At 40.1% G+C, this 23,965-nt stretch overlaps 1 long non-coding RNA gene across 3 annotated transcripts in view; it reads right to left on the reverse strand.

Annotated features, from left to right (window-relative positions):
• LOC120439930 overlaps positions 1 to 21,306 on the reverse strand; it is a 61,877-nt gene extending 40,571 nt beyond the window's left edge. For all 3 annotated transcript variants that reach the window (XR_005612845.1, XR_005612847.1, XR_005612843.1), the window contains exons 1-3: positions 21,178 to 21,306; positions 20,773 to 20,909; positions 6,816 to 6,962 (exon numbers count right to left, since the gene is read on the reverse strand). This is a non-coding gene — a long non-coding RNA (uncharacterized LOC120439930). The remainder of the gene's footprint in view (positions 1 to 6,815; positions 6,963 to 20,772; positions 20,910 to 21,177) is intronic.
• Positions 21,307 to 23,965: the final 2,659 nt, after the last annotated feature.

Consider the following 23,965-nt stretch of genomic DNA (forward strand, 5'->3'; position numbering starts at 1 on the left):
CCGACAGATTGTGTCTGCCATTCTTTTCTTCCAGCGGAGATGACCTTATTCATGTAAAGTTTGGTTGATATGTGGACTTGTTCTCATAAGGTTCTCAAAAGTGCAGCAAAATAGACTTACTGGCAAAGATAGCATGTTGGTGAGAAAGAGTGGTCTATGTGTGTGTGTCTCTGTGTGCGTATGCGTGTCTGTGCTGCACAGTGTTGCAACAGCTGCCTCTTGCACACAGGCTCAGGGACAGTGAGCTCTCTTCCTGGAAATGTCAAAAATGCCTAATAGATAAATACTTTAATATTGTTCCAAATTAAGAACCGAGCTGATCAGACGAGAGAGAAGCGAGAGTTGCTGCAGAGCTCATTCACATATGAGTCACATATGAAATGATGTCTGCAATGGGCTTATTTACCAGATATAGCCAGATAAACTGTATACTGTTGTTTTCTTTGTCTTTTGTTTAACATTAAAGTAGTGCTAATCAGTGGGCATGCACTGACTGTGACTGTGAATATTGAGAAAGGGGCAACTTTCTCAGCCTCTCAGTAAGCCTACAGAAAATGATCAGTCAGTTCTGTAGTTCCCCGTGACTCTGTTTTGTTTTGCCCTGAAAGGTCAAACGGCAGAAAATAGAAAAACACTGCCAAATGAAAGTTGAATAAAATTAATAACACAAAATGGAAATAAACAAACAAACCTCAACTGAAGTGTACTTGGTGAGGTAATAGCTGTGGAACAGCAAACATGCATCTACAGTATTATATTAATAATCATAATATTATATATATAATTCTCTGCTACTTTTAAGTGTGTCTCAGTTTTTTTGTTTGTTTGTTTTTTGTATTTCTGTTGTGTTTTATTCTGTTGAGTTTTTATGCTTTTTATACCTTTTTAATGAAAACATTTGGATTGAATTTTGGCTTTAAACCAAGCAGCAGACACAATATCAACAGTAAAGCTGTAAAAAAGCTCGAACCCACAAGATGACTTAAAGAAAAAGTGTAACTATTGAACTTGTGTTTATCTGGAAACAAATGTCTCCTAACAAACAAGTAATGTGAACTGTTAGAAACTGCTGTTATTATTGAATTGTTAGCAGATAGAAACACTGTGTTAATTAATCATACATTCGCAATGCTTTGATAGCTTATTGTATATTATAAAAAATCATTTTTGGCTAAAAATCAGCCTTACAGTCATATAGATTTTGACTGAGGCCTTTGTTGAGGCCTAAATTTATGCTGTTGAATGATTTGCTTAGGGATAAGATTTGGCATGTTCACTTCTGGACATGGATTAACCCCTTCTCTGCTCTCTCTCTGGTTTTGTCTGAAATTTATTCAAATATCCAGCACAAACAATCATGCCACAGCAACCCCCCACCTCCTTCCCACTCTATCTACTGCAGAATTGCAAAACAAAATAGGAAACCCTGAAATAGACTCCAAAAAACACTTAAAAAAAACCACCCAACTCCCAATTGACTGTCTGGGATATACACTATACAGCTTCATGGAAGGGAAGAGGAAGGCACACGACAATGATGTGAGAATATTTAATCAGCTTGTGGAAATTTCCTGCATCCTGCATTCTAGCGTCTCTTCTTCGTCTTGTTCTGAAAACCACAGAGCATTCACACAACAGCAGGTGCGAACGCGCACAAAGAGAAAGTATGAAATGGAAAAAAAAAAGTTAAACGGAGATACTTAAGAGTAAAAACAAGACTGGGCGACAGCCTTGCCACCTTCAGAAGCAAACCACAAAGCAAAGTGGCACACTGTCTGTATTTCTGAATCTGAGAATTGTGGCTGAAAGTCGACATGTGATTGAAGCTGAAGCATAAATCTGGGTCATACCCCACCTCGTGCTGCTCATGCCCCCACAGTTTCTGCAAGACAACTCTGAATACAGTACAGCTGTTTTTAACTCTCAGTTTTAGGAATCTTACTGGGGTGTGAGTAGTTCACACAAGGACATTTTTCTACAGGGCCACGTCTGCCACGTCTTAGCTGTCACTTATTACTCAGCTGTTGATGTCTAATATCATAATGCTATGATTCAGGCACACACAGGTTCCCACAGTCTGCTGTATTAACGTCTCACAGGCATCAGCTATTCCCCAAAATGCATTTTCTTATAAAGAGGAAACATCGGGTCTGTTAATATCACAACTATGATGATGGGAATCCAAATACAGAGCGAGGCCAGGTCTTACATCACTTGAGAAAAAAAATAACTACAGGCAGAAAGTAAGTGCGCGCATATCTTTTTGACACCATTCACACCATTGCTCTGTTTCTTGTTCTTTGTGCGTCGTTATCTCATTGTTTTCCTCGTAGATAGCGGCCTTGGTAATCTCTCGGCCTTCCACTGAGCATTAATCAACCACGGTTTACTTTAGAATGTAATCCCCATATTTAGCAAGCATAGAGTCCTGTTAAGTCCCACGATCTGTGGGAAACTATGATACAAGACAAGAGGAGTGATAGTGAAGATGCAGACGCCCTGCTGGAAGAGAAACAAAACTTGTTTGCAGCTAGGTGACTTATCTTATCAGGAATCACCAGGTCTGTGGAGTCTCTCCAGAAGAAATGAAAAATACAGGTTTACAGTAAATTAAGAGAACCTCAGCCCTGCGTGCTCGTACCTGTACCCGGTTTACTAAATTTAAGGTCTTCTCAACAAGCGGTTCTCACATTTTGGCTAAAGCTCTACTGTGGTTCCAGTGTTTTCCCAAAGTCTGTTACCTCTAAACTCTACCAACCAGCTTACAGCTAAGTCCTAAAACCCTTCCACTAACCATGCCAAGACGTAATTATGATTTTAACCCTAAACCGAATCCTCGCAGTCAAACAGGCCTTTCAAAGCCTGTGAAAAAAGAATTGTGTAGTTAGGACATTTTTTAAAATTCACACTATGATTTTTTTGTTTATTTTTTTTTTATTTTTTTTGCCTTTCATTTCCTGTGACAAACGGTAACTCACACTATCGGACGAGTGGTTCACAAGAAAGCTGCGAACCCACAGTCTGCCCGTCCTGCACAGACACGTTTTGAACACAAACACAAACAAACACACAAACTCTCACATGCACAGTAAATGTATTCTTATCACTGCGCTCTTTGCAAAACAGCATGAATGCCTGCATGTGATAGAGATGCAAAATGTACCTACCAAAAAAAAAAAAACTTAGAAGGATGCTATCATTTAAACAAATATTTGACTATTATCACAGCGTTTCCGTAAGAATTTTAAAAGTTTCCTTTTTAGGGAGGCATTAATAACAATCTTTCCATTTAACTGTCACATGACAGCCTAAAAGATATGACCTTTGTGCATGTGAGCAGGAAAGCAGCCGAACTGTTGATATAAATGAAGCTGCAGTACCTAAAAATACTGGTCAACAACAGCTGAAAAATAGGTTATGGGTATAAATACTTGACCAAATCAACCTAACTCTGATATTTCATTAAATTATCTGAACAATATCCAGTTTTATAGAAAACTGTATTAAATAACTTTAAAAAGAGAAACCAAAACATTTCATTCAAAATTCCAGTTTAAAGGAAGTATATAATATGGGCAACTAGGGCTACATTCCCTCTCCCTATAGTATTTATACACATTTGTAATGTTTTTTTAAACAAATTGTTCTTTTTTATGTCTGTTCTGTGTCTTTTCTTTCTATCATACTGTCAGTTAAATTCAGTCCCAACATATACTCACATTTAATGCTTGTATACTACTTCCTGCATTTATGTGCACGCCATGGTCCGCATCTCTACAACACCAGAATCTAGGGGCTCAAGAAACCATTGTACCACACCGATATCTACAATATCAGATATATGTGGCACTAATAAGTCAAATGAAAATAAACATGAGGGGTGTCAGCTATCAGCTGTTACCAAGAAATGACCTAAATATGATTCCAGCAAAAGATGCCCACGTGATAGCCTTGCCAGCTGGCCCCACACTTACCACAATGCTTACCACAGGACTCAGCAGGGTTTGCAGGGCATGGTGTGTTTAGCTGTGCTGGTGTAAAGCTAGAGCGAAGACGACTAACTGTCTTAACAAGCAAACTTAGTCGTAAATAAGCAAGTGCGTGTGTGTGGTGTATTTAAACACACAAATGCACACGCGCTCTTTTTAAGACTCAGCTAGGAGGAATACAAGCATCTGCTTTCACCTCGAATGCCGCGATCACAAATAAAAGTAAATAAAAAAGAAGTATGGTGTGAACTAACACACTGATATCACTGCCCTCGGATATCACTGAACTGGATATGAGCTCATTATGAGCCGCTCACAGTGTTGCTTTAATGTGTGAACAATCACATCTGTCGATAAAAGCAGTGGTGATGGATTACGGATAGCTCACACTAAACTTTCGAGCAAAAGAACAAAAGCAGTGAAGCCAAACACATCGAGTGAAACCACACAGATAGTGAAAGAAAAGAAAGAGCTGAGTCTCTCGCTCCATCTCCGTGGTGACAAGAGGAGTGTTTTCTCCAGACTTGGGCCCGTGCCTATGCGAACGCCCTCTGCTGACTTCACAACCTTCCCGTCGATCCCCTCCTCGTGGACGTCACGCAAGGCCACAGCTGCATCCCAAGTCTGAGGAAAACATCAGCTTGGGTTGGGGGGGCTAGCTCTTTTTTTAAGATCTTTGGAAAGCCCACTTTTTAGAGGCCGAAAACAGCTTTTTGCCTCAGAGTGCAGCGTTCGTGCCCTGTCACCCTGTGGCTGTTCTTCATTAGAGGGAGGAGGAGGATGAGGGGGAACACGAGGGCTAGATCGAGTTTATATCTACAGCTGGGAGGTCAGCTTTCCTCTGGGACAATGTGAGGATATGAGTGTTCGATGACAAACTGTGATAAGGGGCTATGAGTGTATGTGTGTGGGAGGCGTGGGGTAACGGGTACAAGGGCAGCCAGGCTCGTTTTTTCTCACTCCCGGTTTGGCCACGAGTCGTCAAAAGCTTTCTGATTTAATTTAAGGTGTGAAAGTGCAAAGGAGATCCCTTTCCTCTCCATAGATGCTTAACGATCAGCTGATAGAGTGATGATAAGAATGAGCGCTTCCTCCGTGAGAAAGATTAAGCTGCTATTTTACTCAATAAACAAACAAGCTGTGGGTGTTTTTCGGGTTGTTTTCTTGGATGATGCGCCCCTATTCTTAGTTCTGTCCCCTCTCAAGCTCAAGCGTCTCACTGCGTCACACGGATGATGAATCAAATTCGGTTTCCCAGCTGCCGCGTCATTCGTTGTTTGGACACAAACTGAAAATAAACCTACCCTGACTGTTTACGGGCTTTTTGAGGACTCGCCTTGATCCCGGTTGACCTCAGGCCGCAGACTTCCAAACTGTTTACACTCCCTGCCTCTGTGGCTTCTGCACGCGCACCCAGACTCCTGTCAGTCACAGTGCCGAATAGCACTCGTGAATTTTGAATAAGCAGCTCTTACAGTATGTCCCGGCCCCGTTTCCTGTGCAATCAGAGGAAACGATGGGCGCTCATCGGTGGTCAGAGAGCCCATATGTTTCCTTAACTGCTTTCAATAAATGAGCACACAGACATCCGTCTCTAGGTATTTTATCTGCTCCCAGAGCCCACATCAAGGCCTTGGACTGCCCTCCAAAACAATAGGGCTCAGGAATCCCACTCTCTTCTTCACAAGAAATCAGGCAGTAATTTAGATAGCTGTATCTCTGTGTCTAGACACACAAGGCATGCCAGTGGAAACACTCTGTGAAACAATGCAGTCTTAATTGCATTTCAAGTGACTCTGGTTAATACCGCAAACACATGAGGGAATTTCAACATTGTGTAAGGGGATTTGGCCGGTGTTTGCTCTCCATTATGTCCATCAGGCCAGCAGCCAGTCGTCTTTGCAAGAGGGAGAAGAGAGAAAGAGAAAGAGCTCCTCTACCGTGGAAGCAGCGTCTATTACAAGGGGATTTTTTTTAAGATCAAATGTATCAGCAGTAAAATCAAGTGGGTTAAGTGACACCCACGTCATTCCTACCCCCCACACACGCAGACCAAAACTAGTAAATAATGACTTCCTGTCAAAATGCATGGCAAGTTGTGTTACTTCCTTTTCATTTCACTTCTCGTCTTTCATGGGGACTTGTAAAAATCCCATTGGACCGTTTCCAAAATCCCAAGGAAAGGAGCGTTTTAGTCATAATTAGTTGGAAAAATAGCAAAAGAGTTAAAGGAGAGGTGGGGGTGGTGTGTGCATGGCTCTGGAAGGTTAAATATGTGTCCTCTGAATCATTATATTTGATTTAAGTTGTACTGAGTGGGTAATTCTAAGGTCTGCTGATTTACAGCAATTTACTGCAAAGTGTGAACCCTTATGTGGTTAACCACCCATTACTGTCTGCTGCTGTTCTCGACACAGACCGGTGGATAGCACCGGAAGGGACAAGTTTGGTCTTTTGGTGAAAATGTTTTTAATGCCTACTGAAACGAAAGGCATCAAAAGAGAAACACAACCTGAGTGATCATGGGAAACTTTTTTGAGTGGTAAAATAAACGTGAGGTTTTTGTATACAAAAATAGAGTGCTGCAAACCATAGATGTAGACCCCTGATATCAGAGTTTCATGCCTGCATAAGGACTTTTTTACAAATAAACATGCATGCAGATTTGCCATTTGCAAGTAATATATAGTCCTGGAGTACGGCCATATTTCCTTCAGGGAGGTAACTTGTTGTCCAGACATGCACAGTGTTTCAAAACAGCACATCAACAGCAAAAAAAACCAAAAAAACAGTGATGTCATGGGAAAATAAAACAGGCACACCCACCTTAGAGTGGAGTGCACTGGTGGCGGAATGACGCTTGGTACCCTCTCCGATTCTTCAGGAGGAAGGCGTGCAGAGCCAGGAAAAGCGCACTCGTAGCCTCAACACTGGAATTCTCCGACACAATGAAAACAGACACGGAGGCTCCAGCTGTGCACAGGACAGACAATGTGACAGAAGGAAAAGATGTTTACAAGTTTTGGAATTTCTACAGACATATATATGTTAAACAAAACAAGAACAAACAGTTTTTAAACAGTTTTAAGACTAGAAATTCATGAATTCTCTGAACTGCATTCATGTTGTTATACCCAAATTTGAGTCAGCCACTGGACTTCTCTGAGAAGTCAGAAATGAATCAAGCATCAACTAAAACACATTTTTCTGTTGAGAAATGCCAGTAAAAAAGGTCACGAGGTGCCCTTTGTTTGTTTGTTTTAACTTTAACTTCACCCTGTGAGGCGAATGAAGAGTTACAACCTAACAGCAGAGTAAGAATAGAAAGGCGAGCTGTGTTTGAGGAGGCCAAAGAAAGCCAGGACTGCACTGTGTGTGGGAACCTTTAAATAGCTTTGATGGCAGCCTGAGAAAACGTGGAGGAGGGTACAGTTCTCTCAGGTTGTGTCTTCTTGTAACCACTGAGCTTTATGGGAGATATTTAGGCTGTCAAATGACTAACTATGCTGCTTTGTTAGTCAGCGTGCTATTGTCATGCATTTGTTCATATAGAATATTGACAACTAAATAAAAATCTACAGTTATGTGCAGTGATGACATTTGCTGACTGTTTGCTAAACCTCTGTTCTGATGAGCACTGAGAGTGTTAGGAATAACCCTCTCTGTCATCTTAGCTGTAAAGAGTTGTGTACTTCAGGTCTAAAGAAGCATCTTCGAGTTATAAGCAAGGCTCCGAACGCTGGTGTTAAGTGATGAGAACGATATCTTTGACACAGCCCAGAAAACCGCGACGGCTAGCTTTTAGTTTCGCCAAAGCTGCCAGTCAGAAGAAAATTAACACACTTACAGCTGGTTACTTCAGAAGAGATGCTGCCATTTCAAGTTCACGTTAATCTCAAAAGTTGCATTAGCTTAATATCTTTTAACTAGTCAGACAATAACCAGTTCAAATGACAGGTTTCTTGTGAGGTGTAATTTGTAAGATATAAGAACATGTTTTTTTTTTTAACTCCTCTAAAACAAGACAAACACGAGCAAAAGTGTGAGAAATTGACAAAAGTAAAAAAAGCTTTAGCATCTCAAGCTAACTAGCTTAAAAATCAACACTTTACTTCCAAGGTTAAGTAGTTTATCATAAAATAACAATTTTTTTTGGAGAATCCAGATTATGTTTCTCTTAAAACAGACACACACACTTAAAGTAGCTGTGTATTATTTACCTAGAAACAGGAAATGTTTATCCTTGATGCTGTCTGGGCTTATAGCAATGTTAGCAGCTCTAAGCTAGTTGGTTTTTTTAGACATTTAACATAGTGTTGCATTCGAGAAAAACATCAGCTAGTCCTTGTTCTTGTCCTTTCACTTAAAAGGAAAGTGAACATTTTCTATTTACAAAGACATTGTTAGCTAAAGAACTAACTGAGGGTTAGTTTTATTTTTATTTTATAAAATGAGCTTTACTGAATGTTGTTGTGGATGGTGAATTAGCAGTAAGAGTTGTAGCTTCTTTTAGTATCAGTCTGTTTAAAAAAAAAATTATGTTTTAAATTAAGTTCCAGAAAACACACACACACACACACACACACATAAAGAAGAAGAAGAACAACAACAACAACTAAACGAAAGCTAATTTTCATTTTTAAAATGCCAGTTTTCTTTAGTGGCAATCAGCCAGTAAGAGATGACTTTGCTACTGCTCGGATACCTAAGAACGACTTCACAACAATCTATTTAGGTCAAAACATCTCATCAAAAGAACACGCAGCACGTTAACTGCAGGACAATGAAGCTCAAACATGAATGGCACAGAGCAAATACATCAAAAGGGAGAAAACAACAGGAAACTTTCAACTGATAACGCTGCTGCTGATCTACAAACTACATTTGCCATTTGAGAACATACATATGTCCTACATACTGGCCACGCTGGCACATCTAACAGTGAAATAAAGTGAAAGCTTTTTAACTCTGTAAGATAGTCTCACGCTTATGTGTTCCCATTCTATTGTTTTGGCTCATATCCTAAGTAAGACAAACTTTATCTTAACAGTTCTTTTTTAATTTTCTGCGTAAGAAGCCCATATACTTAATTCTGGTAAATAAAAGGCAGATCACAAACCTCATGACCTAGAAACAGGCCTGGTGTTAAGTGTTGCATTAATACAGAATCTGCTGCATGCAAAAAAGCGTTCACACTTTTTTTTTTTATTAAACACAACTGTGAATCTGAGTGTTGGACTAAGTGTGATGCTTCGTGCTGTGCAAAAACCATACACCTGCCCCACCCAGAAACACTCCCGAGAGGCCTGTCAAGCTCGATCATTGTTACTCAGCCGCTGGCCTCCAAAACTTACGAAAGGGCTTCCCCTAAGCTCCATAAAGCAGTATAGCCTGTTATAACAGTGCTTTTTTTTTAATGAGCAGGAAAGCACAATTTACTGCAAATGGTTTGTTATTTTTAGATGTAAATTAACTTTAAACTCAAGAAATGTAAAGGAAGAATCAGGTTTGTACGGATTTAGTAAATTGCTGCGATGATGACTTTAAAATGAACTCTTAATCTGTTGATAGCCCTGAGTCATCCACCTCGAACTCGTCTAACCTGTGTCACTGAATCCTTGATAGCGCTCACTAGTGTTTTTCTACCTCTTCTTTTTTTCTTCACTCTCTGATTCAGTGTGCGAAAGTGGAAGCATTAGTTAGTTAATGCTGCATGTGTCCTACATAACAGGGACGATGCAGGATGACAGAGAATTGTGGTTAGAGTTGAAATCTAAACGTGCAGGTTTATGTGTAGGTCAGAGCCGATCTGCGCCACAGCTGCTGCACAGTGTCAATGTTTCACCCAACGCCGAAACGCTCTTGTTTTTGTTTTTTACTGGAACAAAGAAAAGATAGAAGAGTGAAAAAAAAGAACAAATCCCCTCTTTGTTTTCTGGCAGTGGCCTGGTTCACATGGCTCTTTGCTTTTTGCAGGTGCGCCTGCCATTACACATTTCTGCACAGTAATTGTAACTGTGCTATTGTCTGTGCTCACTGTGGCACCGTTTGTGACTCATTGGCAATCAGTGGAGCCTGTCTGGTACTAAAAAAGTGTGTGCAGTTTTGTGTGTGTGTGTAGGCCTCTGTGTGTATGTGTGTGTGGCGATTAAAGAAGTTATGGTGCTCTTCCCCTGTTTCTCATTTATGAAGCTGCTGTGCCCGTTGGTGAAGGAAGACAAATAAAAATGGGAAGCTCATTTCACCACCTAAAATAGATTGAATGGTGTAACAGATTGTATAAGATGTGCTTGGTCTGAGGGATGTGTGAAAGTCCTAAATTCCTGTTTTGAGGTTCCTCAGAGGTGACGTTTGACAAGAGAAGTTAAAAGGTGTGTATTTAAAAGTACAAAACAGACACTTTTTTGTTAAAAAAAAAAACAAAACAAATACAAAAAAAAGTAAACCCCAGTGTGGTCTAGATTTGTATTTAGCATCTATTTCCTCACTTACAGAAATACACGCTGTAGACGCATGCATTGTGTAAAACCACAAAACAGCAAAAATGGCCCACCCCTCAGGCTCCCTGCCACAGTTTCCTGAGGAAATGCCCAGGCCACAGCTTGCAAATTTCCAAAATGTTTTGCAGGTCTGATTCCATGGGGTTTACTGGTTGTTCACAGCAGCTCTCGCCTTTGTGGTTTATGACTTTTCTTTAGCTGAAAAAGGAAAGGGAAGTTTTTCTACAGCAGAGGCATTTAACTACATTTAAGTGTAACTAACTTTTTGGCCCACGCTGGGTAATCAGCAACTCTAATTACTGAGCAAACATGAAATTAGAGAAAATTAGAAACTTTCTTTATCTGCGCAAGCTGAAATAAGAAAGGCTTTGTCTGATGTCATTCAACCACATTATTTGGTGTAATCATCTAGCAATCCACAGGCAGGAGCTGCTTGAAATATATGCAGAGGATGCAGCCTCAGCTATTTTTCTGTCATGTTTGTTCAGTTGCACTTTTCTAGTAAGCATATATCGATAGATAGATAGATAGATAGATAGATAGATAGATAGATATAGATATAGAGCACTGAGCAGCTCCTTCAGTGGCAGGCTGCAGCACCCACTCTGTGGGATGGAGAGATTCTGCAGGTCTTTCCTTCCATCGGCTGTCAGACTCCACAACAAAGACTTTGCAGTTGACCAACATGCAGACAGACACACCCACCCACACACACACACACACACACATGTGCAATACCACTAAGTGTAATTTTTCTGACAACATAGTGTTTTATTCTATTTTATACAGTAGGTTATTTTTTTATTTTATTCTATTCCATTGTTTTTCTTGATTTTTGCTGCCGTAACTTTGCCCTGTCCACTTTCTACTGTGACACAACAAATTTCCCAGGTGTGGGACTAATAAAGGTTTATCTTATCTTAGCACAGGAAAAATTGATAACTCTAACTATGTCTCATATTTTAGAGCCCTCAAAGTAGCCACCCTTTGCTTTGTTGACAGCGCTACAAACCCTCGGCCTTATCTCAATGAGCTTCATGATGTCGTCCCCTAAAATGGTTTTCACTTCACAGGTGTGCCTTGTCAGGGTTCACTATTGTGGATTTATTCAAAACTAAAGGCACACTGAATCAGCATGGCTACCACAGCATCCTGCAGCGACATGCCATCCCATCTGGTTTGTGACATTTATTTTTCAACAGGACATTGACCCAAACAATCTGAGAGGAAACCTGGAGGAAACCTGGTCTTGTTAGGAGAGACGGCATCCATCCCACTTTGGATGGAGCAGCTCTCATTTCTAGAAATATGGACAAGTTTATTAAACCCCCCAAAATATGACTATCCAGAGTTGGGACCAGGAAGCAGAGTTGCAGTCTTACACGCCTCTCTGCAGCTTCTCTCCTCCTGCTACCCCCCAAAAACCCATTTCCATAGAGACTGTGTCAGCTCCCAAACAGACAAAAAACAAACTAAAAACCAGCAATAAACAACTTAAACATAAAAAATCACAAAGAAAGAACAATACAGTATCCACATCTGAACCAAAGAGTAAAACAGTGAAATGTGGATTATTAAATATTAGGTCTCTCTCCTCCAAGTCTCTGTTAGTACATGACTTAATAATTGATCAACAAATCGATTTACTCTGCCTTACAGAAACCTGGTTGCAGCAGGATGAGTATGTTAGTTTAAATGAATCAACACCCCCGAGTCATTCTAACTACCAGAAACCTCGAAGCACAGGCCGAGGGGGCGGTGTGGCGGCAATTTTTCACACCAGCCTATTAATCAACCAAAGACCAAGACAGACTTTTAATTCATTTGAAAGCCTGATGCTTAGCCTTGTCCACCCCAGCTGTAAAACTCAGAAACCAGTCTTACTTGTTATCATCTATCGTCCACCTGGGCCTTACACAGAGTTTCTCTCTGATTTCTCAGACTTTTTATCTGATTTAGTGCTCAGCTCAGATAAAATAATTATTGTGGGTGATTTTAACATCCATGTAGATGCTAAAAATGACAGCCTCAACATCGCATTTAATCTGTTACTAGACTCAATTGGCTTCTCTCAAAATGTAAAAGAACCCACCCACCACTTTAACCACACTCTTGTTTTAACATATGGCATAGAAACTGAACATTTAACAGTGTTTCCTGAAAACCCTCTGCTGTCTGATCATTTCCTGATAACATTTACATTTACAATAATTGATTACACAGCAGTGGAGAGTAGACTTTATCACAGTAGATGTCTTTCTGAAAGTGCTGTAACTAAGTTTAAGAATATAATCCACCCACTGTTATCATCTTCAATGCCCTGTACCAACATAGAGCAGAGCAGCTATCTGAACGCTACTCCAACAGAGGTCGATTATCTTGTTAATAATTTTACCTCCTCACTACGTACGACTCTGGATACTGTAGCTCCTGTGAAAACTAAAGCCTCAAATCTGAAGTACCTGACTCCGTGGTATAATTCTCAAACACGTAGCCTAAAGCAGATGACTCGTAAGCTGGAGAGGAAATGGTGTGTCACAAATTTAGAGGATCATCATTTAGCCTGGAGAAATAGTTTGCTGCTTTATAAGAAAGCCCTCCCAAAGCCAGAACATCTTACTATTCGTCACTGATTAAAGAAAATAAGAACAACCCCAGGTTTCTCTTCAGCACTGTAGCCAGGCTGACAAAAAGTCAGAGCTCTACTGAGCCAACAATCCCTTTAACGCTAACTAGTAATGACTTCATGAACTTCTTCACAAATAAAATTTTTATCATTAGAGAAAAAATTACCAATAATCATCCCACAGATGTAATATTATCTACAGCTACTCTTAGTACCATCGATGTTAAGTTAGACTCTTTTCTCCAATTGATCTTTCTGAGTTAACTTCAATAATTAATTCCTCCAAACCATCAACGTGTCTTTTAGACCCCATTCCTACAAAACTGCTCAAAGAAGTCCTGCCATTAATTAATGCTTCAATCTTAAATATGATCAACCTATCTCTAATAATCGGCTATGTACCACAGGCCTTCAAGCTGGCTGTAGTTAAACCTTTACTTAAAAAGCCATCTCTAGACCCAGCTGTCTTAGCTAATTACAGGCCAATCTCCAACCTTCCTTTCATATCAAAAATCCTTGAAAGAGTAGTTGTCAAACAGCTAACAGATCATCTGCAGAGGAATGGCTTATTTGAAGCGTTTCAGTCAGGTTTCAGAGCTCATCACAGCACAGAAACAGCTTTAGTGAAGGTTACAAATGATCTTCTTATGGCCTCTGACAGTGGACTCATCTCTGTGCTTGTCCTGCTAGACCTCAGTGCTGCGTTTGATACTGTTGACCATAATATCCTATTAGAGCGATTAGAACATGCTGTAGGTATTACAGGTACTGCACTGCAGTGGTTTGTATCATATCTATCTAATAGACTCCAATTTGTACATGTAAATGGAGAGTCCTCTTCACCCACTAAGGTCAATTATGGAGTTCCACAGGGTTCAGTGCTAGGACCAATTCTATTTACATTATACATGCTTCCCTTAGGCAGCATCATTAGAAGACATAGCATAAATTTTCACTGCTATGCAGATGACACGCAGCTCTATCTATCCATGAAGCCAGGTATCACAGACCACTTAGTTAAACTGCAGGAATGCCTTAAAGACATAAAGACCTGGATGGCCGCTAACTTTCTGCTTCTTAATTCAGATAAAACTGAGGTTATTGTACTCGGCCCTGAAAATCTTAGAAATATGGTATCTAACCAGATTCTTACTCTGGATGGCATTACCTTGGCCTCCAGTAATGCTGTGAGGAACCTTGGAGTCATTTTTGACCAGGACATGTCCTTTAACGCACATATTAAACAAATATGTAAGACTTCTTTCTTCCATTTGCACAGCATCTCTCAGAATTAGAAATATCCTGTCTCAGAGTGATGCTGAAAAACTAGTTTATGCATTTATTACTTCCAGGCTGGACTACTGTAATTCACTATTATCAGGATGTCCTAAAAACTCGCTGAAAAGTCTTCAGCTAATCCAAAATGCTGCAGCAAGAGTCCTGACAGGGACTAGAAAGAGAGAACATATTTCTCCTGTTTTGGCTTCCCTTCATTGGCTTCCTGTTAAATCCAGAATTGAATTCAAAATCCTGCTCCTCACATACAAGGTCTTAAATAATCAGGCCCCATCTTATCTTTATGACCTTGTAGTACCATATCACCCTATTAGAGCACTTCGCTCTCACACTGCAGGCCTACTTGCTGTTCCTAGAGTATTTAAAAGTAGAATGGGAGGCAGAGCCTTCAGTTTTCAGGCCCCTCTTCTGTGGAACCAACTTCCAGTTTGGATTCAAGAGACAGACACTATCTCTACTTTCAAGATTAGGCTTAAAACTTTCCTTTTTGCTAAAGCATATCGTTAGGGCTGGACCAGGTGACCCTGAATCCTCCCTTAGTTATGCTGCAATAGACGTAGGCTGCCGGGGATTCCCATGATGCATTGAGTTTTTCCTTTCCAGGCACCTTTCTCACTCACTATGTGTTAATAGACCTCTCTACATCGAATCATATCTGTTATTAATCTCTCTCTCTCTTCCACAGCATGTCTTTATCCTGTTTTCCTTCTCTAACATAACCGGTTGCAGCAGATGGCCCCGCCCCTCCCTGAGCCTGGTTCTGCTGGAGGTTTCTTCCTGTTAAAAGGGAGTTTTTCCTTCCCACTGTCGCCAAAGTGCTTGCTCATAGGGAGTCATATGATTGTTGGGTTTTTCTCTGTATCTGTTATTATAGAGTATACTGTACAATATAAAGCGCCTTGAGGCGACTTTTGTTGTGATTTGGCGCTATATAAATAAAATTGAATTGAATTGAATTGAAAATTGAATTGAACAAGACAGAATCTGTCACGAGCTATATGGCTGATCTCCAGCCCCTAGAGACTATAAAGCTAGTATGAAAGGTAGTATACAAGTGAATCTAATCAGCATCATCACCGTAAATATAATCTGGTGTGTTGCAGATCTCCAGCTTATCCGAGAACACAGAATGTTTCCCAGGCCAGCCGAAAGATCTAATCTCTTCAGCATGTCCTCGTGTACCCTGGGGGCCTCCTCCCAGCATCCTTGTCAGAGACCTGAATCACCTCAACTGGCTCCTTTCAATGTGGAGCTCTTGGCTCTACTCTCAGCCCTTCCCTAATGACTGAACTCTTTATCCTATATCTAAGGGAGAGACCAGCCACCTTTCGGAGAAAGGTGAGTGTAGGGAAGTAGATAGACTGTTAAACAGCTTCAGTTTTACTCTCAGACCTTTCTTTATCATTCTATCCTACAGACTGGTGAAAAGATCTATCCCAGTCTGTCTAGCAATATCCCCTCTCCCCCTCACTCCTGAACAATACACTGAGATAATTATACTCCTCCACTTGGGTTAGCAACTCATCCCAGACCCAGAATGAGCACTCCACCCTTTTCTCGTTGAGGTCCATGGCCTCAGGTTTGGAGATGTTAATTCTCACTCCCACCACTTCACACCCGGCTGCAAACCTCCTTAGTGTGAGCTGGAGGCCACCCCCTGATGAAACCAACAGAATCACATGATCTGCAAAAAGGCGAGATGAGATTCTGAGGCCACCAGAGTGGAAGTCTTCCATGACTTCATTCTGCCTAGAAATCATGTCCACAATAATTATTTTTATTTTTTCATTTTAGTTTTACAGAATTGGTTACAGAACAATGGGCAGTTATTTTTGGAGTCCAATTCCTTGCCCCCTTCTAGGCAGGCTGAGTAGTGGGGTCCTATAGTTGGACCGCATCCCCAATCCCCCTTCTAAAGAATGGGACCACCACCTCAATTTGCCAGTTCAGAGACTCCGCCCCATACCTTCATGCAGTGTTGCAGAGGCATGTCAACAAAGACAGCCTTAAAAAAAATTCAGGGCCTTAAGGAAGTCAGGGTAAATCTCATACACGCAAGGGGCCATGCCTCTAAGGAGCTGCACTATACACTGCACTGCATACCCTGTGTGAGTGGAGTGCCACTTCCTCTTCTGAGTCACCTGATATTTTGCCAAAATCACTTTGAGGCCAAACAAAAGGCTTATTTCATGGCTTCACCAACCTCCTGCCACACCCAAGATTTTGCTTCAGCTACCACCAGAGCTGTGCTCTACTTGGTCTGTTAGTACCTGTTAGGAGTCCAACAGGATAACCAAGCCTGATAACAGTCCTTCTGGAGTGTGATGGCTCCCTTCACTTCCGATGTCCATCATCTGGTTTGGGGGTTACCACCCAACAGGGACCAGCCACCTTGCAGCCGCAGCTCTGTGCAGAAGTCTCAACAATGGAGGTGCAGAAAACGGTCTGGACTCACCCTCCCTAAGAAATCTGTCAAAGTTCTGCTGGAAGTGAAGATCTGGGGTACCAAGGCCTCTGCCAGGCATTCCTAGTGCAACCTCAGTACATATTTATACTTCGGGTCATTTATATCTGGTGCCACATGTACTTATGAATACCCAGTAGGATCGTGGAGTCACCAGATGGCGAACCCTTCAGCGCCCTACCCAGTGACTCCAGGAAAGCTGGGTACTCTGCACTATCATTTGGTGCACAAGCACAAACGACAGTGAAGACCCATTCCCCAATTCAAAGGGACAGGGAAGCAACCCTCTCATCCATTGGGGGAAAAAAACGATGTGCAGGCAGCAACAACATGGCAACTGGGATCACAAACCCCTCAACCATGGTGATGTAGCAATTCATAAAGGGACAAATTGCCACCTTATCACCTTACTGTGTTACACATTAACTTTTATAAATCCAACAACTTTATCTGTAGCTAGCTGACATATTTTATGATTTTACCTGCACAGAAAAAGTTTGTGTTTATTTATATTTGTTGAGCTGCTTAAAAAGTTTTTATTTGAAATTACCCGTCACTTAAAAAACATTGCTTGCTCCTCTTCTGTAACGCTAGCTAAATACTGAAGTACCGCAACTGCAACTTTATTTACATCTAAAAAATGAAAGCATTTCTTTTTATTCAGCATGTTTCTCCATGCTGTCACTGGAAGCAACGCCAAAAAATGAACTCATTCGACAACAATATGTATTAACTTGCCTAAATGACTTAAACGCTCATTAATTGAAGTTCCCTAAATGCCAGTCTGGCTCAGTCGGGCCCCCTTTCACCTCTGCTTGCATCCTTTTTTGTCATACCAACAATCCGCATGTCCTGCACTGTCTAACATACAGATGTTTATCAGTTTATATGTTTTTTTTTATTATCCCAATGTTAGTATGGTAACATTCCCTCATTAGAATTAGAAGCAAAGTACAAATGAGGCTGGCAATGTCATTACCAGTTGGAGGTCTGTGGGGTTTCACTGGATTTTGATTTTGAAACAGAAAAATCGTTCTTACATTTCTCAAAAATAATTAAAACTCAGAGTTGTTAGTGGCTCCATAGTGCAGTGGTCTTCACATTTGCCTAGCATACAATAGATCCCAGGTTTGATCTTAGGAGGAGACATAAATCCCTTTGGGGCTGCATAAGAAAGTGTGAAGTTACTTGATTTTTTCTTTTTTTTTAATGTTTATGTTAATCTAAACCAACATCTTCTTTGAGGTTTCACAGCAGCTGCTTTCTTTTTAAGCTGAAGTTCTGCCTCCTTCTTTTAGTTGTTTAAGCCGTCCATAATTATGCACAATATACGCTGTTGTCTAATTGCACTGTAGTCTTGTAATTACTGTGGTTGCTTACAAAAACCTAGATATGCATTTTCTTCCTGCAGCTGAGTTCTCATACCCAGTAAATCTCTAATATTGGCCTGGACTCATCCTAACCTTGGCAGACCCTTCTTTTTTCTTCTTCACATTTCCTGCATGAAGTCAGGATGTGTTCCACTCTCTTGTTTCCTTGTCAGTGATTATAATGGCCAGATGTGACCAGTTTGCGAATTATTTATCATTTTTTGGGGGGAATGTTTTCTTTGTTGCCACTACAGTTGCCATTGTTCATCTCCCTGCAGTTTTGCTTTCTCCCTCCGATTCTGAAAATTAAAGTAATTAGCTGCAAACACCCTTTCTATCACACACACACACACACACACACACACACACACACACACACACACACACACACACACACACACACACGAGTGGTGTCAATTTTGTTATCCAACCTCTCAGCAAGACGGTATCTTTAATCAGATACAAAGACTTGCAGTAAGCGTTTACAGCAACCCATAACCAAAGAATTACGTTTAGATCGAATCATCTCCTGTAAACAGGCAGAACTTGTGGTTAGCACAAATACAAATAAGATTTGACGCCAGGAAAAGCAGCAGTGAAACATTCCTTCAAACACTCTCTTACCTAAAGTGTGTTTCACCCAGTCTCACTGATTTATGGATGTTTTACGACTCCTTTGACAAGCCCTAGTGTACAGCATTAATTACCGAGCTGCTCATTCCCTACCACAGATACCAATAATGTGACAGTTAATGTTAAGGGGAGCACAGAGTAAGTGGGTCAAATATTTGTAGTTCACTGGGGGATAAAATCTGTGTGTGCGACAAGGCCTTGGGAGAATCATGACCAATGACCTGTAAGCTTTGAAGAGAAAAAAGTACATGTACCAGTACGCGCTGCTCAGTTCTTCCCCAGAGAAGCTACATGTGCTGTCCAGACGTTGCTGCTTTTTGCGTTGTCGACCAGAACACGTAAATCCTAACAACGCACACATGACAGCGGGAGCTATGACTGACTGAGCTGGCTGGAGGCAGGATCATCTCATTAAAACCGCAGGTATCCAAACAGAAATAAAACCCAGCTCCCCATCCTTCCTGCTTAGCTCAATCATCTCCCACATAAGCTCTGCAATAAAACCTTGTATTTAAACAAACCCATCCGATCTGATCTATAAACCTCACTCAGCTTGAACACCGCAATGATCTGTTTATAGTGATTACGGGCAGCATCTGCCTAAAACTGGTGAGAGAATCATGCATAAACATGTGACTCATAGCGAGGACACTGGGAAAGGGATTGGGGAATAATTGGCTTGAATTGATACAAGACGAGGACACTGGGGCCGTTTCCAAAAACTCGACTAAAGAACAGTAAATCTCTGGGGCTAATCACGATAATAGTAACAGCAACCATGTGTTTAAATAAATTACCTTCTCCAGCAATGGCACAGCTCTGTCTTGATGTTAGACAGCTCATCATAATAAACACTACAGTAGGATGAGACTAATCACAAAGTCATCAGTTTCCAAGGAATATCAACAAAAAAATGTAACACAATATGACTGCTTGGAGTTGTGGCTATTTGCTATTAACGTGTCCAGATGAGCTAGTTTTGGGGGAATTTTGACTCTCTGGGAAATTAGACCGGAGGCTGAGGTGTGTGTATAGCATCAGATGTTCTCATGTAATGCAACAGTTACTCAGCCCCAAGGGTTACACATTAGACTGGAAAGAAAATATCCTGGTTTCCTGCTTGGTCTGTTTTTTTGTAGGGGAATACCTCACATAACTTCACAGCCTGTCCAGAGTCACAAAACATGTATCCCTGACAGGAATTTGGGACAACTGTTTAAACCTACAGCTTGAAACTATGTATCACAAGAGGCCAGTAGTCTATCAAAGTGTAGTGCCAGTCAAAAAGCACATTTGATATATCTAATTTTTTTTTAAATTTCTCAATGTTTTTTTTTTTAGCCAGTTCACAAGATAAAGGTCAGATTGCAGCAAAATTAAAATCAAAACAGGCCCATTAAGAAAGAATCTAATTTGTTATTATAGATTAAATAAATTATGCATGCATTTTTGTGTCAAATTTTGCTCACACGTTGAAACAAGCTATAACATAGACACAAGTATATACGGTGGTTAAAAGATGGACAAAACTACTGTCACCATTAAGTTTGTGGACTGTAACCAATTCTGTTTTTTTTTATTCTTAAAGCACCAAGTTTTTAGGTTATTTATAGAAAAAAGAATGTAGTAGTCATAAATATACACAGATTAGTGTGTAATTACGTCTTCCTTCTAAAGGATGAACTTGGAAATAATACATTAAAAATGCATAGGAGTGTACACTGGTACATGGAAGCCGCCATCTTGCCCTGCTGCCTTGAATACTGTGGTTGAGATCGACTTCGCCATTCAGACTAATCATGTTTTACATATATGGCTAGACATTTCCAAAGGAGAAAAAACTCATAGGCGCTCATTTTTAATTCATCATTAGATAAGATATGAAGGATCACACCTGTGTTTTATCATCTGAGAAGGGGTCTGCTTCACCAGAGAAGTGCAAACATGAAGGAAAGAGACAACGCGACAGGGGTCTGGATAAAACATCAACGTCATCCTCTTCATCCTCACCTCAAGCCTGAAATCTGGGCTCTAACACACAAAAATGTGCATTAACATCCAATTACTTATTGTTAGCAGTTTAAACATGTGACACTCCCATCTCTTGACAGCTGACAATGAGGCGGCTAACAACAACAATAGCTGGTTATAAGCTAACATTATGCCAGCTGCTGATAGGCTTGAATGTCCTAAAAGTTGCACCAGCTAACAGTAGCTAACAGAGGCTAACTGATGCTAACAACGACAAACACAGGAACGCTTACCAACAGAAAAATTGAGGATATCCTCAAAAACTTACCTCAGTATTGATGTCACTGGTCAGAGGTGAGCGCCACTGACTCATCAACCCGTATTATACTCATTTTTTTCAGCCCTTATGAGTTGTCTTCTTTGTATTTGAATGTGTTGTTTGAACATGTGACAGTACGTTGGCTTTATTTACTTGCCTAGTGATTCGCACAAACATAGAAAGCTAATGGCAGCAGGTGTTGGCTGTGTGAATACTAAAGAACGTTGAGTTTAAGTCTTAAAAAGAAAGAAACAACTGAGCTATTTAGAAAATTCACACGACCGTCAAGAAGAGAAAATCTATAAATAGAAAACATTTTTGCCCCAAGCTGTTTTTAAAAATGTTTAAAAATTGACGAAGCAGAAGCTTAGACACATACCAACGTCTCATTTCTGGAACCTATGATTGTTTCGCCTTTTCTAAAACTGCATTAAATACACTGCATTAGAAATGTTTTGGAGACAGTTACAACAAACGAGTCATCATCGCAGATAATAATATTGGAAGGGACTGAGCTATGCTAACCTGATATCATAGCATGTACTATGTTTATATGAGTTTTAATCATTCTGTAACATTTGTCTACTTATCATTTTATGGTAATATTATATAATGATACTTGACCTTTTCTTCATTATGGAATACTTTAAAAAATCTATATAGAGAATACATATATGGAACATTTTTAGAAAATAAAACACTTTATTTAACAATGTAGGAGAAAACCTTGGTGACGGTTACGTATGTTGAACTTGACATGTGAAAAAACATTTGCATGATGATGAAATGTACATGAGATGCTAGAGTGGGTTCATTTAACAGTCCATTCAAATTTGGCTTACATCCACCAATGTCTTTAAAGTCAACTTAATGATTATTGGTCGAAAACAGACAAAAGGCCTTGTAAACTATGATTCAAGCACATAATGTATATAATTACAAGTATGGTTTATATTGTCAACATTTTATCTACATGTTAAAGGTACCATATAAAGATTTAAATTATGATGTCATCTGACCATTCCTTTAAGGTCAAATAAGGTCAAACTTACATAAATATGGTTTTTATCTTTAAAATTATGCTGTTTCTGTTTGAATTGGCAACATTTAGGAAATAAAACTGCTATATGATGATTCTAAATCTCATATTATTCGCATCCAAATATCATGTTACCTTTGACCTCCGACCTCACTTTAACATTTCACATCTGCCTTTCTTTCAAGTTGAACCTAGAATGTGTTTTGTTTAAAGAAAGTATGTTTAAGAGAAAAAGAATGAGCTGCCAAGTTAGAAATATACTGTAGTATAATATCATATAACAAACTCAAGTCATTCATGTCCAGTCATTTAAAAATCACTACAAATTCCTACCCCTAAATAATCATATGCTCCAACATGTGTACTCCACTGTACTCCAAACTTCTTAAAATAAGTTAAAAAACAAACAAACAAAGAAAACCAAATGAATCTATACTAAATGCAATCCTTGTCAGCTGCCTGGTTTTGGTGAAGGTTTTTTTTAATATACTTTCAAAAACACGTAACCATATTTTGCAGCCCTGCATATTTCCTGCTAGAGGGATAAAACCAAAGTCAGAGTAGAGATGAAAAGCTCAGATTTGAAACTTGACAGCTGCATTTCATGCTTGTCAAAGCTCCAGCTCATAAGATCCCAACTTCATCAAGACCAGATGACACCGAATTACATTTATTCCACTGTACATTTGGAGTTTTAATAACTTCTGCTTTCAGTTAAAGAGTTTATAATGTATTCAAACTTCAGTAAAGTTTGACTGTATTTATTTCAGAAGCATTTTGGCCGTAGACCACAGTATCTGACTTCCGTCGAGAATTTATTCAGCAGAATCATGTAAAATCAAATGTAAAACTCCAGGACATGCAAACTCTCACTCAATGACTGTTCATTCTTTCAGTTTTTCCTGTAAAAAAAGCTGCATCATTTGCTTTGCAGAGGGAAGAAACGCATTAATTGGGGACTATTTTCAGCTGCAGAAAAAAAACAGCAGTGGGACGAAAGAAGTGTGACTGAGTGAAAGTAAACTGCTGTCACTTAGTGAAATGATGTGACTCACTGATTCATTTTTAATAGTTTGTTAAAAACAGCGAAGTCCTGTGGTGCAGATAAGTAATATATCACGCTCAGTTTGGCTCATTTAGGTGGATAAATTCATTGTTGGTTTTCGGCTTTTCTGGTCTTTTCGATTTTTTTCAGATAAAATAAAATCCTCAGTTGCTACAAAAGTTTACAAAAGATTACTTGACAGTAATTGTGGCTTGGGGGTAATTTCAGTGGAATGTTTAGAGTGAAGGTTTTACTCACTGCTTGGTTGAGTTTCTTTTTGTAAGAACTGTCACTGGCCGTGACATCAGTCTGTTTATGTGTGTAAGTGTGTGTCTGTGTGTGTGTGGGTGTGCGAACTGAGTTGGCTGTGCTGCAGATAAAAGTGAAGTCGAGCTCGTCGCTACATCAAAATCACACTGGGGGCGCGAGTTAAGCACTCAGCCAGCGGACGCGCTCGATACCTCAGCTCTCACACTGTGAAACACGGGATGTTTCGCTATGTGTCTACAGTACGTGTGAGTGAGTGCACACTTTTGTGATTGTCTGCGAGGCAGGCCGAGCTGGTTTTAATAGTTTCCAGAGGTTTGACGTGTGTCAGCCAATAAAAACACAAGCAGCTAGAAAACGTTGAGCAATTCAGTTCCTGTGTTCACCAGGTTATCTATGCCACGAGTACCAAAGACCTGACCTGTTCTGCTGGTTGTGTTTGCAAG

Source organism: Oreochromis aureus, linkage group 4 (genome assembly GCF_013358895.1).
Source record: "Oreochromis aureus strain Israel breed Guangdong linkage group 4, ZZ_aureus, whole genome shotgun sequence".
Lineage (NCBI taxonomy): Eukaryota > Metazoa > Chordata > Actinopteri > Cichliformes > Cichlidae > Oreochromis > Oreochromis aureus.